General features: G+C 42.0%; 1 protein-coding gene across 2 annotated transcripts in view; it reads right to left on the bottom strand.

Annotated features, from left to right (window-relative positions):
* The window catches only part of LOC143764709 (NXPE family member 4-like), a 417,919-nt gene that overhangs the window by 48,037 nt on the left and 353,012 nt on the right, over positions 1 to 16,870 (bottom strand). The gene's annotated exons all lie outside the window — the stretch shown is intronic.

Genomic DNA, 16,870 nt, shown 5'->3' with positions numbered 1-16,870 from the left:
ATCATGGAATAATGGCTGCCGAGTTGGGTACTGCGTTTTTATATTTTTAATTTCTCCTCTTCATTGCGGAAATGTTAGCTGGTATATCTTAGGCTATAGTTTATGTAAAGTTCAAGTGGCCATTATCAGAGATTTTTCTCTAAGAGCTTATACCGCTTCTCCTGCATGAGGTTGACCAATCATAAGCAGGCTGAGTCAAGCAGGAGAGTAAGAGAAACGCCCTCCTCACCTGATTAATCTTTGCATCTACTGTGTAGAGCTACAGCACAGCAGAGTTATGGATAATGATAACACACTTCCAGATTTCATCTCATGGCTGTCAGTGTGAGGGAGAGTGACAGCAGACAGCACTGTGAGATGATATCTACAGGTGTTTGTAATGATACATATATCTGCAGCTACTGTATAGAGCTATTGCAGAGCTGAATTATATATCATTACCAACACCTCAGCTCTCACCCTCCCCCCCACACTGACTTACTATCATGAGATAAGATCTGTGGAAGTAGGTCTAATGATGCATAACTCAACTTTTCTTTATCTCTACTCCAGAGCTACAGAGATTAGTGAGGAGAGGAGGGCATGTTCTTCTTTTTTTCTTTGTGTGTTGCTGTTGGCTTATTATTGGTCATACTCATACAGGGGAAGAAATATATGCCCCCAGAGACAAATGCCTATTAACACCCAGTTGAACATTACATAAATTATTGGCTAAACTTTACAAACTATGGGGTCATTCCATGTCAAGTGGACCAGTGGTCCCCACTCGACCTTCTCCGATTTTGCTGAAAATTTATAAGGATGTACATGTATGTTTGAAAAGAGGTTCTGTAAATTTTTAGGGCCAGATCTCAAATACATTGGGCACTGTTGACCTTTCACTGGAGGGTTCACCAAGCCTGCGGCTTCAGCTAAGAGGATTTTCCAAACTTTGGCACAAAGCCATTAGAGTTCTATACTGGCTATGATGCTGAAATTTGGCATACTAGCTCAACTTATGCTGCTAAACACGATAAAATTATTACCGGCTATGACAAAACAATATTTCGGCCGCAATTTTGTGTCAAAGTAGCTTGAAAAACGCGTTGCATAAAATTTATGCCAAACTTTGCCCATATATAACTCAAGACCAAAAACCAATAGTAACTGGTGCTTTGCCCTGTACACCAAACATCTACATGACTTTGCATTGCTGCAATATCACGGTCAAAGCATATGTATTTGTGGAAATATTCACACCCACATATGATGAAAAACTTAAAAAAACACGAATTTTACCTATTTTTAGGTCAAATTTCTCAAAAAGGGTACCCCTAAAATATATTAATTCTGATATCATTAGAAAGAGCACATTTTTCTCTACAATGATCATTGTTGTTTTTTTTGGAGTCTCTCAGTTTAAGAAATGAAAAATGCCACTGAACATGGTGTTATTTATTAATACGCAATGAATGGTAACTGCACTATTCAAACCCTTGCGTTGGTCCATGGTGCTTATACCACAACAAATTCCCTAAGAATTGGTATTATAATCCTATTAAGAATTGTAATAATGCTGTCTTTCGAGAATTGGCAGCCCCATCGCCTAGGAGCCATGGCCGATAGCCGTGCAAGGCGAGCCTCGGGCGGTCTCTTTATTGCAGGTTCCGAAGCCTGAGGGTGGGTGTCTTTGCCTAGAATCCCAAGCCTAATATTGGGTATCTTTATTTAAAAAAGTTATTGACTATTGTTACATTTTAATGCATATATATTATTTATTTTTTAGCGATGGAGAATTAAATTGATGAAGAATCGGCCCAGTGCTCTATCGGCCTTGCGAACAATTCGCAGTGCCACCTTAAGACATTCACCCATAGCAAGGATGAGTTGAAATTGTTTACAAGCTTTGGATTGGATGAACAGAAATTGCTGCGTCGACGAGTGGGACTAAATTTTGATGAACATTCACAAATCTGTTTACACCATGAAGCTTCATTCTTGACCAAATATAAGCATTTGCAAAAATCGTGTTGCAATCCTTTTGGGAAGAAAGGTCATAACACCAAAAAGAATTTGTGAGCTATCAATTTGTTAGCAGCTGACCAGTTGAACGAATTTACAAAGAATGATGTGAAGCCTGGCCAGAAGATGTGTGCATCATGTCGAACAGAATTTGCTAACAGGAAAAAATCAGCTGATCCAGTTTCCTCTGAATCAGATCCAGATGGAATGGAATGTTCTCCTGAAAGTCTAAATTCAAGCTTAACATCCATTGGCATCTCTCCTCTGAAATATCCATGGGTAAGCCAGCGGGATTCACTTGGATATGCAAGGAGAAAGATAAGCTTGGTACAAAATGCATTTTCTAGCAAGATTGCTTTAATTGGAGGGCTTGAGCCGAAAGACATGGAGCAAACAAAAACAGCACAGTGCAAAATGTGTCTGGATTACAATCACCTTTTGGCAGATTTGAAGCAAAAGCTGCAGGTGTCCAGTCGGGCAGAAAAGGTCCAAATCTTGACATTGGCACCTAAAAGTTGGTCCATTAAGGCTATATCAGACGAATTTGGTGTCTCTGAACGAATGGTCAAACAAGCTCGAAAGCTTAAATGTGAACATGGGATCTTAGTCTTACCTAGAATCAAGTGTGGCAAGAAAGTTTCTGAGGAAGTGAAGAAAAAGGTGCAGGCATTTTTTGAGGATGATGAATTCAGTCGAATGTGCCCTGGTAAAAAAGACTATGTATCAGTGCGAATAGCAGGAGAAAAAAAGCAGATGCAAAAGCGACTATTACTGAGCAATATGAGGGAAATGTTTGTTGCCTATCGGGATCGGAATGGCCCTGAAATTGGATTTTCCAAGTTTTGTGAGCTTCGGCCAAAGTGGTGCGTAACCGTTGGATCTGCTGGAACACATTCCGTTTGTGTGTGTACCATTCACCAAAATGTCAAACTAATGCTTCCAGCATGCCCAATAGATGACTACAAAGAGCTCATGTGCAAAATGGTCTGTGGAATTGAATCCAAGGACTGTATGCTTGGCCGTTGTGATAAATGCCCGGGTCCTGAAGTTTTAAAAGAATTTCCAGTAAATGTGTTTGTCAACAGTGACCCTGAAGATATTATTGAGTTCAAACAATGGATTCACACTGATCGAGACATGCTTGATACCAAACAACTGACTATAGAAGATTTCATTGAAGAATTGGTTTTGAAAATTTCTAAACGTTGTAGCCATCACTACATCGCCAAGCATCAAAGTTGCTATCTGAAATCGTTGAAGGAAAATCTGAGACCTGGAGAGCTTGTGATCCTTATGGACTTTGCTGAAAATTACTCATTTATTGTTCAAGATGCCATTCAAGGTTTCCACTGGGAAAATAGTCAAGCTACAGTACACCCATTTGTAATTTACTTCAAGGAGTTAAATGGTGAAGCTGCGCAGAACATCAGCTTGTGCATAATCAGTGATTGCTCACGACATGACACAGTTGCAGTCCACACTTTCTTAACAGTAATTGTGGAGTATCTCAAGACTCTCATCTATGGGATTCGTCATATCCACTACTTCAGCGATGGATCTGCAGCCCAGTACAAAAATTTCAAAAATTTTCTCAACTTGTGCCACCACAATGCTGATTTCAATATCAGCGCTGAATGGAATTTTTTTGGTACCAGTCATGGAAAGTCACCCTGTGATGGGATTGGAGGGACAGCAAAGAGGTTGGCAGCTCGTGCCAGTCTTCAACGCCCAACTGAAAACCAAATACTGACCCCGGTGGATTTATTCAACTTTTGCAACGAGCAACTGCATGGAATCAAGTTTTTTTGTTCCAAAAGAAAAAATTGACGAAATACGGGTAGTTCAAGAGGAAAGGTTCAAAGATGGACATACAATTGCTGGAACAAGAGAAAAACACCAGTTTGTGCCAATTGATGACAAAAAGATTCGCATTTCAAGGGAGTCAAATGACCCATCATCTTTCATTGCCCATGTAGATAGATCTGTCAGATCAGAAATGCCTTTTGTGCCAATTGCAAACCTCCAGCCAGGGCAATACATTGCCTGCATTTACGATAGGAACTGGTGGATTGGAAATATTTCTGAAATTTCAGTCGACAAGCATGATGCATTAATAAATTTTATGCATCCTCATGGACTAGCTAGCTTCTTTCACTGGCCTGTGAGAAATGATACATGCTGGATTCCAGAGCAGTCAATCATTGCAATAATTCCAGCACCAGCTGCAACAGCAATGGGCCGACAATACAGCTTCTTTGAACCGATTATGTTGCAAATTCAGCAACAATTCCAGACCACGTAGACTGAACATTATGGCTTGGGAACCAACAAAAGATACCCAATATTAGGCTTGGGATCCTAGGCAAAGACACCCACCCTCAGGCTTCGGAATCTGCAATAAAGAGACCGCCCGAGGCTCGCCTTGCATGGCTATCGGCCATGGCTCCTAGGCGATGGGGCTGCCAATTCTCGAAAGACAGCATTATTACAATTCTTAATAGAATTATAATACCAATTCTTAGGGAATTGGTTGTGGTATAACCACCATGGACCAACGCAAGGGTTTGAATAGTGCAGTTACCATTCATTGCGTATTAATAAATAACACCATGTTCAGTGGCATTTTTCATTTCTTAAACTGAGAGACTCCAAAAAAAACAACAATGATCATTGTAGAGAAAAATGTGCTCTTTCTAATGATATCAGAATTAATATATTTTAGGGGTACCCTTTTTGAGAAATTTGACCTAAAAATAGGTAAAATTCGTGTTTTTTTAAGTTTTTCATCATATGTGGGTGTGAATATTTCCACAAATACATATGCTTTGACCGTGATATTGCAGCAATGCAAAGTCATGTAGATGTTTGGTGTACAGGGCAAAGCACCAGTTACTATTGGTTTTTGGTCTTGAGTTATATATGGGCAAAGTTTGGCATAAATTTTATGCGACGCGTTTTTCAAGCTACTTTGACACAAAATTGCGGCCGAAATATTGTTTTGTCATAGCCGGTAATAATTTTATCGTGTTTAGCAGCAAAAGTTGAGCTAGTATGCCAAATTTCAGCATCATAGCCAGTATAGAACTCTAATGGCTATGTGCCAAAATTTGCAAAATCCTCTTAGCTGAAGCCGCAGGCTTGGTGGAACCTCCAGTGAAAGGTCAACAGTGCCCAATGTATTTGAGATCTGGCCCTAAAAATTTACAGAACCTCTTTTCAAACATACATGTACATCCTTATAAATTTTCAGCAAAATCGGAGAAGGTCGAGTGGGGACGATTTTTAAAACTGGTCCACTTGATGTGGAATGACCCTATGGTAATATCTTAGCAACAATGGATAGAAGAAATTAACACACTACATTTTACTCAGCTCTGCAGCTACTACTCTATCATATGGCCAGTTTACCATATTCACACTCATGAAAGGTCCTCTTTAAATTCAATGTCAGAAGTGAATTATACATTGAATTAGTCTTTTATGCTAAGAAGTCTTTAAATATTTATCCATTTTATGTTTAATCAAAGATTCTGTGGACTTTTTTGCTCGTTTTTAGAGATCAGCGAACTGGGACAGTAAAATTCAGCATCCGTACCGAACACCTGCTGTTCGCGCACAGACACCGAACAAGGACTTCATCAGGAAGTCCGTGCTACTGTTCGGGTTCGGCTGCCCGAACACCGGGTGTTTGTCATGCTGTCATGTGCATGACAGCGTGGCAATCACTGGTTCTGATCACAGGTGAAATCATCCCCGCCGGTCAGAGCCGCGGTTCCCACGCTGTCAAAAGACAGCGTGAGCCACTCAGCTGTGATCGGAGGTATAAAGTTTGCCTCTGTTCACTGGTATCAGCGAATAGAAAATTGATGAAGGGCACCACTGCCAATAATATTGAGATCACCTATAGACAATTAACAAAATAAGAAAAAGACATGCCATATGCAATGGGATCACCAATCAAAATACAAAAATAATTTCTTTATTAATGAACAGCTACAGCTACACACACAACAGAATATTAAAAACACTTAAAAAGTCTGCGACAAGACTACAGAAACTGTGATTAACACAATCAGTTAATCACCCCTGTCAGACCACCCATAGAAAATATGTCCACTTATTGGATACACAAATGGTAATTGTAATGAAACCCAGGCAAATTGCACAGAGGATATAACGTTGACAAATCTGTATACCACCCAGGGCACACTGAGCGATAACTCTTATAGCACAAATATACACTCACCGGCCACTTTATTAGGTACACCATGCTAGTAACGGGTTGGACCCCCTTTTGCCTTCAGAACTGCCTCAATTCTTCGTGGCATAGATTCAACAAGGTGCTGGAAGCATTCCTCAGAGATTTTGGTCCATATTGACATGATGGCATCACACAGTTGCCGCAGATTTGTCGGCTGCACATCCCAAAGATGCTCCATACAAGGCAGGATGGATCCATGCTTTCATGTTGTTTACGCCAAATTCTGACCCTACCATCCGAATGTCGCAGCAGAAATCGAGACTCATCAGACCAAGCAACGTTTTTCCAATCTTCTACTGTCCAATTTCGATGAGCTTGTACAAATTGTAGCCTCAGTTTCCTGTTCTTAGCTGAAAGGAGTGGTACCCGGTGTGGTCTTCTGCTGCTGTAGCCCATCTGCCTCAAAGTTCGACGCACTGTGCGTTCAGAGATGCTCTTAGGCCTACCTTGGTTGTAACGGGTGGCGATTTGAGTCACTGTTGCCTTTCTATCAGCTCGAACCAGTCTGCCCATTCTCCTCTGACCTCTGGCATCAACAAGGCATTTCCGCCCACAGAACTGCCGCTCACTGGATTTTTTTTCTTTTTCGGACCATTCTCTGTAAACCCTAGAGATGGTTGTGCGTGAAAATCCCAGTAGATCAGCAGTTTCTGAAATACTCAGACCAGCCCTTCTGGCACCAACAACCATGCCACGTTCAAAGGCACTCAAATCACCTTTCTTCCCCATACTGATGCTCGGTTTGAACTGCAGGAGATTGTCTTGACCATGTCTACATGCCTAAATGCACTGAGTTGCCGCCATGTGATTGGCTGATTAGAAATTAAGTGTTAACAAGAAGTTGGACAGGTGTACCTAATAAAGTGGCCAGTGAGTGTATATGCAAGAAACATGGAAATCACACAAATAACAAAACTGGAATAAGCACAAAATACATATCAATACAGATACATAAAGGAATGTGCCACATAATGCAGATGAGTGGCAGATAAGGCAAAAATACCAGTGCAAAATGCAGCAGCACATATACTATAAATCTATTAATGCTCTAAAATATACTATACTAAAGAGAACGCAGAGATCAGAGGTGTGAAAAATGAATGCAAGTATGAGAAGCATTAAAGGTAGCAATGTGCCAAGGAGGAAGAAAATAACCTGGGTCATGGAAAAATCATTGCATCTGACAGGGCTAAAGATGCCCGGAACGCCCAACGCGTGTCGCCACCAGCGTGTGGCTTCCTCAAGTTCTGCATCCATACCAAACACCTACTGTTCGGGCCAGGACACCAAATACGGACGTCACATATAACTGTTCGAGTTCGATCCACCAATACCGGGTGTTTCTCGGGCTGTCATGTGCATGACAGTGCACCAACTCCTTCTTATCGGCAGTAAAATCATTATGACTAATAAGACAGATGCGGTTCCCATGCTGTCAAATGACAGCATGAGCCCACAGCTGTGATCGGAGATAAAAAGGTTACCTCTGTTCACTGGCATCAGCTGATGCGACTACTTTTCCCATCAGCCTACACCTGTTGCAGCTAATAACAGCAGCTGGTGAGAGTATTCAGCTGGAGCCAGCGCTATAAATAAATAATTTTAAAAAAACAGTGTAGGTTCTCCTGTATTTTGGATAACCGGCCAGGCTGGAACCCTCAGATTTTGGCTTTAGCAAGGCTAGTTTTCAAGAATAGAGGGGTCCCAATGCTGTTTTCTTATAATTTAGAAAAACGGTGTGGGGTCCCCCCATTTTATTCTATTAGATGTGCCAATTCTGGCACTTTTCCGAGCTCTTCCCACTTGCCTTGTGGCGATGGCAAGTGGGGTTCATATTTGTGGGGTTGATGTCACCTGTCACCTTTGTATTGTCCAGGTACATCAAGCCCACGGTTTAGTAATGGAACGTCTGTAAGACGCCAATCCATTACTAATCCTATAGTTATATTGTAAATAAATAAGCATCCAGAATAAAGTCCTTTATTGGAAATAAAAAAAACACACTATTACTTTCTTATTTAAAAATAACAGTTATAGTCATCCAACGCCCATTCTATTGAAGCCCTCATCTCCTGTAATAAAAAAAATATATAAAACCACCATATCCCTCACCTGTCTGTCATTCTGTTCCATTTCGTAATCCAAGTCTGGGGATAAACAGTTTTTAACCTGGACCATCCAAGTTGAGAACCACTGGGAGAATGAGCTGCTACGAGCACAGCATCAGTGTCTAGCGGTGACATCATCGAAGTTATCACTGGTCACTGTGCTTGTGTGCGATGGAGGGATGGCTGGATGCATAGATGGATGGATGATGGATGGATGGATGAATAAATGGATGGATGAATCTCTGGATGAGGGATGGATGGAAGAGGGATAGATGGAGGAGTGGCTGGATGGAGGGATGGATGGAATCCATAGTGTAACTGTTATCCTGTTTAAGCCTCAGCCCTTTAACTGCATTTCCCTTGTTTCCTCCCTGAAAGGAGTTTATTCCTGTGTTGCTAAAATGAATAATTGTTTAACCCTTGCTCTGCACATCTGTGTCACTGCATCCGTGTACCTATGTTAACATTTGGCGTAGTTGGCGGGATGCAGTCTTTGGACACAGACCCAGACGTAGCAGATCAATCCACCATGAGTGCCCCAAGGTCTAGCTTGCCATTGGGGGCCATGCTCAGCAATCTCCCAAAATTCACGGGGAGTAATATGATGCTGTGGAACTGGACAGAGAGGGTTAAGAGCATGTTGTGTGATGCTCCCCATGACCCCTGCTATGCAAGCTGAGATTGCTGTGATGGCCCTGGATGGTGAGGCTTGGTGTTCTGTTATGTTCCACCCCCCTTCATGAGCTGGATACACTGGATAAAGTAATTCAGATATTGGATGAAAGGCATGGTGACCCTGTAAGGAGGTGACAGAGTCCGTCAGGTGTCTTCCCCTCTGTGGACGCTGTACACATGTATCACGTGTGGCACCTTGACATTTACTAATGTTAATGTATTGTTGCTGTATTGATTATGTACTGTGATGTGATGTATTTGATGTATGTTATGTTTGGAAGTATTGCAAAACAATGGGGAGACAAAAAGCGCAATAGGGTCTTATCCACGTTACATAGAGGAGAATATACACCAAATTTGCTCACCTGGTTAGGATGAGATTAGAGCATGTAGATAGCGGCTGCTGCAGATCCACAGGTCTTCACCGACCAGAGAAAATAATGTCTTCAAAAGGAGATTTGTAGTTAAATTTCCGCGCTGCCGCTAAGATGAATTTCAGGAGAGTATAGTTGATTCACAGTGGTTTTATTCAACGCGTTTCAGGGGTCTCATGCCCCCTTCATCAGGAAATACCACCAGGTGGTATTTCCTGATGAAGGGGGCATGAGACCCCTGAAATGCGTTGAATAAAACCACTGTGAATCAACTATACTCTCCTGAAATTCATCTTAGCGGCAGCGCGGAAATTTAACTACAAATCTCCTTTTGAAGACATTATGTTTGGAAGTAGGGATAGGATAGAAGACAGTACAGGGTAATAGTGGGGTTAGATTAGTGGGGCACATTAGAGATAGGGACTATCAGCTTAGGTTTAGTTAGCATGGGGTTTTCCAGTTGGGAGAGGCTACAGATCAGTGAAGTATTGAGCAGGGGGATATAGACAGGGACTTCCTGGTTAGTAGTGAGATAGGACAGTTTGCAAGACGTGGGGACAAGGCTGCTATGGCAGGAAGGGGCCCTAGGCTGAGCAATGTGCAGGTGGTCACCAGTGTGAATAAAGACCAACCCGAGGAGGATCCGGGGTCTACGACCGGGGCAGGTGAAGCTGAGATGGCGAGCCTGGCACCTTTTTCTATTGAAGCCAGACCAGGGGACAGTAGGAAGCTGGTGGGCCTGAAGGCATGGAAGGGACAAAAATTGTCCAGGAGCGGAACAGAGATAGTCCAGGAACGAGGCAAGGATTGCCGGAAGAAAGGCAGAGAGTGCCAGAAGCGAGACAGGGACTGCCGGGAAGAATACAGGTTGCAGGAATGGCAGGGAAAGCTGGAGAGATGCCACTCTGTGTATACTGTGCTGCATATGTGATGGATACCTTATTGTTCAGTAAAGTTGAACTGTTGAAAAAGGACATTGTCTCTGAAATGGTTTGTGGAGATCGTGGATGCGGAGCCGGAGTGACAGAAGCCGAGGGGACTCCCGACAGTAAATGTGAGTGTATTGTTGTGCACACTGCCCATGCAGTAGATGAGACATTGTATTTCATCTGTGGGGTGCTATAGTGTGGGAACACTACAGCACGTTGCCCCGACTACCACCCTGGCCACCTTACAACCCCACTAACGTTGGGGAGTTACGGATGCGACTGTTTCACCGCATCCAGCGGGAAGGAGAGTCTGTGACCCAGTATATTAATGCATTGCAGGAGGTGAATGCACACATCATTAATCGGGATGAAGTGGGGGCTATAGGAGTGGGACCCCCTGATGTAATACTGAGAGTATTAGTTTGTGTCGGGTCTCAGGGACACACTGCTTAAACAGGCTTTGCGAGAATGCCTGCATACTAGCCCGCGTATGACATTCTTAGAAATAGGGGCGGAGGCATGCATGAGAGAGCAGGAGCAGGGGGTGGCAGCCCTAACTGGGATGGTCCGGAGCATTGATGTATCCACCCCGCCCGCAGCTGAGCCGGAGTGAGCCTGAGAGATCCGGAGAGAAATAAGAGAAATGCAGGAAGAGTGGTCCAGCTTTAGAAGAGTCCCTGCTCAAGCCCAAGATACATTGAGAGCGGCCCCCTCATCAAGAGATAGGAATGATTCTGAGGCCCATTTGTGCATCAAGCCTCACCAGGGAACGAGACAGCCCAATACAGAATGGGATCCGACTTGCTACAGGTGTGGGAACACCGGACACTATGCCCGAGGCTGTGCAAGACGAGGTCAGTCCCTATCACGGCAGCCATTAAACTAGTGGGATCCGTGGCTGGGGGACCACAGCCCAGAGCCCAAAAGACCTAGGAAGAGAGACGAGAGTCCCGGAGGTTTAGGGTATGTGCACACGTTGCGGATTTCCTGCAGAACTGCAGCTTTTTTTTCCGTGCAGAAACGCTGCAGATCTGCAAGTGATTTACAGTACAATGTAAATCAATGGCAAAAAAAAATGCTGTGCTGATGGTGCAGAAAAATCTGCACGGAAAATGCAGCAGATTCAAAGAAGGACCATGTCAATTCTTTGTGCAGATCTGCTGCGTTTCTGCACCCATTCCATAATAGAAATCTGCAGGGGTAAAAAAAGGAAGAAATCTGCACAAAAATCTGCAACGTGTGCACACACCAAAAAAAGGCGCAGATTCTGACCTGCGTTTTCTGCCAAGAAATGCAGAATCTGCACAGAAAATTCCACAGTCAAATCTGCAACGTGTGCACATAGCCTTAATCTCTATCAGTCCTACCGTTTGGGCTGGAATAAATGGGCGAGCTGTTCATTGCCTAATTGATACCGAGTCGCAAGTGACCACCATGCCAGAAGCTTAGACATCATTTCCCGAACGTGTTACGGCCAGAGTGGGGGGCTGGTAATTAGATTGACGGCAGCCAACTAGTTGCCCACCCCGGTCGCAGGGGTGGTCTGGATGGAGATCAGAGTGTGCGGTAAGGATGTAGGCCGAAAAAGGGTCATATAGGTCGCTGGAGAAGTTGGCAGTGGGCCTGTCATGCTCTCGGAATGAATGTACTGAAAGAGATTGGATCCTTCCTGATTAGTGAGCCACAAGAGGCCTTCTTAGACCGGTGGAACCCACGAACCCCCCAACGAAAAGTGTTCCAGCAATTGATTTGATCTTCCCAGGCTTAAGAAATACCAAGTGACTGGAAAGTCCTGCAGAAGGTGATGGTTCCTGCAGCTGCCAAACTTACTCTACTGCCCGGTCAGATAGTGCTCACGTTTAGAAATGAGCAAATATTTCAATGTTCATGATTACGTTCGCCAAATTTGCAATATTCGACTATTAATTTGAATATTCGCCGAACATAACTGAATGCCATTTACCTCAATGGGAACACCTTAGAACGTCCCCAAATGTTGCCAAAACACATCAAATGAAGGACAGATGCCAGGAAAGTGGCCTCAATACACCCACAGTACAAATTGCAGCATGGAACTGTAGCAATCAGCCAGGCATGAGGTATCGGGATCTGGGACACCATATACAGCTTTCAATTGAACGTCACAGAAAGACGAAATGGGTGAGTGATCAGTGTAGGCCTTCTTTGCTGGGAGCCTTGATATCACATGCATCACCTCTACCTGCTTTAATGCTGAGCCACACTCAGGTGGCACAAATATCAGTTTTGTACACTACCATTGTCAGAAAATTTTAAGGAAAGTAACACGGGTAGTTGAGTCCAAGGAAGTGAAGCCCCGATGGTCTTGGAGGCCTACTGCTACAGGCAACACGCATGAAGGAGACCCAACCAGGAGTATTCACATTTCCAAAAATTATTGGCAGACACCACAAAAGTGGCATCAATTTCAACACAGTAGAAATAGTGTAATAGGGACAGACAGGTCTTTTACTACACCCAATCCAGCAGATGGACACCCTATCAGGAGTGTTCACATTTAAAGAAATGAGGGCCTTACACAACAGAAGTGGCATTAATTTCACCACAGTATAAATAGTAGAATAGGGACCGACAGGTCTTTCTCTACACCCAAGCCAGCAGATGGACACTCTGTAAAATCCTATAATAATAATATATAATCATTTACATATTGATAATTACAGGGATTCATATAATGAACCAAGGGTATAGGGAAAGTGAATGAATTGTCAGCTATTCCGGAGATTCTGAAGGTCTTGTCATTGACCATCTGTCCCCTGCATGTCAAAAGCTAGAGGTTGCTTGTCAAGCCCAACCTATATTTGAACAGCTAACGTTATTTCTAGCCGGTAAACAAGTATGAATAGGAATCTATGACATGAGGTCATGCATAGAGTCATTAGGAATATTCTGGAATCTACTTTTATGGTATAAGCTATGGACATAGAACTGGATTACCTTATGTGGATACTATGTAGGAGAAAATAGTAACCCATGAAAGTCTATGGGACGGAATTGTATATAAACCCGTCTCTTTCAAGCATGGGTCAGTTCTCATACCTTGAGGCTCTCTACATGGACGAACACATCATGCCACAAGACCATATGTAAGATCAATGCTTGCTTCCATTTTCTTTTTAACCTAATACTTAAATTTGTGTGCAATGAACTTATAATTTACTTTTTCTTCATTTTTGTAATCACTTTTTGAATGGACATTAAAATAAGTTTTGTTTTATCCACACAATTCTATTTTTGCTTTTCTTCCCAATCCTCACTGAGATACATTTTCTAACATTTTGGCGAGCCAGTGCCAGATCTGATTTTTGTCTATTGTGTGAGGAATTTCAGGCCTTTCAGGGGGGAAATTGCTAAAACACCTGTTTGAGTTGTTAAAGGCGCAGAAATTCCACTATATCGTGTTACAAGAATCAGACGGAACCTACAGTAGTGAGGATACGTGCTGCAAGTCCGATCCTGACGGAGCTCTGAAGAATCAGTAAGGACACAGGATTTTCCTCCATTTGACGATTGGATCAATCCAGGAGGAAAAGAAATTCCATAGGTAAGAGAAATGGAGTTTATCCATGAATACTCTAAGAAAAGTAATATACAGTTTCAGTTTGTTCATAGCCATACAAATGCACAATTATGGTCTAGTTTGTATAGTCGATGTGAAGCAGAGAATCTTAAAATTGATAAGAGGTTTTTTTCTGTAAAAAAGTTACAAAGGAAGCTTCAGAATGTAATGCATATGGTACAAGTGTACAATAATTTAGTTTTTGATAAAACTGAAACTCAGACACAAATATGTACTATTACACAAGACATTGATCATACTGACACACAAGGTGGCACACATGAAGCTGACGGGGATTACTTTGACTGTCCAAATTGTTTGATATTGTCTGAACATATTGAACAATTGGAAGATCAAATTGATACCAGAACAGAATTATTGTCCAAATTGAGACAAGATATTAAAAAAGCTTCTGTTGTTACACGATCAAAAGACCAAGAAGACAATGCTGCTTCTGCATCATTTATACCTGACACACAAGAATTAGATGAATCAGTAGATTTACATGCAGAAGAATTACAACGGAAAAAATTCCATGACAGAGCTGCACGCATTAATCTAAAAATACACGACCAGTTAATGAAAATTGCAAAAGACATTCCAAAATTCAATGACAAGATGGATGCCTTTTACAATGCAGACATTTTTTAATCAAACACAGACAAATACAATCTTAATGATGAACAGAAAAACAAGATTTTCAAAGTATGGTTACCCTCACATATGGGAAGAAGGTTACAGACCACACCCAGATTAAATGAGAACCATGAATTGACACATAGTACTAGAGAAGACAGATTTAGGCAATTAAATTCTTACATCACAGGAGAATCTTCTCCGACTGCTGAACTTTTGGAACAATTAAAAACTAATATTAATGAGGATCCATTTGCATTTTTGGTAAAATTTGAGCAGGCTTATAGAATGGTGATGGAAATTGGGCCTAATCAGGAGCCAACATCCATGATCAGATTTTTTGTGAAAAAGTTCAAATATTTGGATCCTGCCTCAGAGCAAATGGCTAGTACTCAGCCATCATTGCAAGAAGCAACAGTTTTTATCGACAGAGTAAGGAGATCCATGAAGCAAAATCAGGTGAAGGCTAAAATAGCTGTAATTCATGAGAAGGAGGATAGTCAGCTGAAATTTAGACCCACAGTAACATTCAAGAGCAGAGATTACGTAGAACAAAGAGGAAAAAATACTACACAAAGAAACAATATCCATTGTTATTTCTGTGGTATACCTGGACACTTAAAGTGGCAATGCAGAAAATTCTTGAGAGCAGAATCAGAGACAGGTACACAAGGGACAGGTAAAGGGAAAACGGTCTCATGCCAAAATTATCCACCGGACCTTCTGCACCTCCATTACAGTCTAATGCCCCCACTCACACTGACAACAGACAAACACAGTCTCCATATGCACCATTAATCAGACAGATCAGAGAGATGACAGTGAAGGAGACAGAGTCCAGGAATAGAATGCCGAGTGCTCTTAAAAAGGATACTGGACTTTTTCCATCCCCTTCATCTTTCTGACAATCACAGACAATTCCTACACCTCATCCACTGGAATTTGTGACTCGAGTTACATTAGATGAATGTGGAAGACCATTTGTCAAGGTAAATCTAGCAGGACAGAATGTTGTATTTCTCATTGATACAGGAGCTCAATTAAGTGTTACAAATCTTGATCTGAAGTTACAACCAGATTCACCAGTTTGTACAATTGTTGGTTTTAGTGGAAAAGGTGGAACTAGAGCAACCTTAGTTACTGATGTGATATTGGAAATACCTAGTTCTTTCAAAACAGGAATTGACATTTGGTATTGTCGTGACTCTGAAAATATACTTGGCACAGATTTTATGCAGAAATTTGGATGGGTTGTTGATCTAGGAAATCAAGTGATCTGGAAGGATTCTAATGGTTGTACACCTGTAGTCATTGATCCTAGTGATTATAGCCATGTTGGAAGTATTTGCTTAAATGATGTTGTGTCAACGGATCATCTGTGGCCTGAAACTGGTGGTGATGAGGTATTGACAGAAATTGTACAGCTTTTTCCTTCTCTTTGGGCTCAGTTCAGGAATGAAGTAGGGACCATGAAAGATGTCATTGTAAATATCGAGGGGCGTGACCCTCCTCCCCAGCGTCAGTATAAATTGCCTCCAGAATCAATTGAGTCTATGTCAAAGATCATACAGGAATTGTTAAAACAAGGTGTCATCCGAAAGGCTAATTCTGTAAGTAACAATCCTTTGTGGTGTGTTTTGAAGTCTGATGGTTCTTATCGGATGATATTGGATCTGCGGATGTTTAATAAACATACTCCCAATGTAGCACCCATTGTTGCAGATACTCATGACATGATGGCAAGGCTGAATGCAAAGGCAAAATACTTTTCTGTACTAGACATCAGTAATGGTTTTTTCAGTATACCTCTTGAAAAGAGTTGTCAGTACAAGTTTGCATTTACTTTCTTGGATGAACAATACCTTTTCTGCAGGTTACCTCAGGGAGCTCATTTGTCTCCGAGCATCTTTCATCAGGCATTGGCAAAGGTATTATCTAAATTTTCGAGGCCTGATTGTATTTTGCAGTATGTGGATGATATATTATTGTCCACAGAAGATAAAGAGTCACATGTTTCACTTCTGAAAGAGTTGTTTGAGCTGCTGCATGATGCAGGGTTGAAATTGAACACTAAAAAGGTCAAATTAATGCAGACCGAGGTCAGATTCTTAGGGGTATTGTTGAGTCCAGGAAAAAGGCAACCACTTCAGGAAAGAATCCAGGCAATTGCTTCTTTGCCAGTTCCAACATCACACAAGGCAGTACGACATTTCTTGGGTCTTATAAATTTTTCAAGGGAGTTCATTGAGAATTTTGCAGACAAAGCCAGGCCTTTGTATGATCTTTTA

The sequence above is a fragment of the Ranitomeya variabilis genome, chromosome 4 (genome assembly GCF_051348905.1).
Source record: "Ranitomeya variabilis isolate aRanVar5 chromosome 4, aRanVar5.hap1, whole genome shotgun sequence".
Lineage (NCBI taxonomy): Eukaryota > Metazoa > Chordata > Amphibia > Anura > Dendrobatidae > Ranitomeya > Ranitomeya variabilis.
Note: the sequence above shows the minus strand (reverse complement) of the source record. Positions and strands in the feature narration are given on the sequence as shown.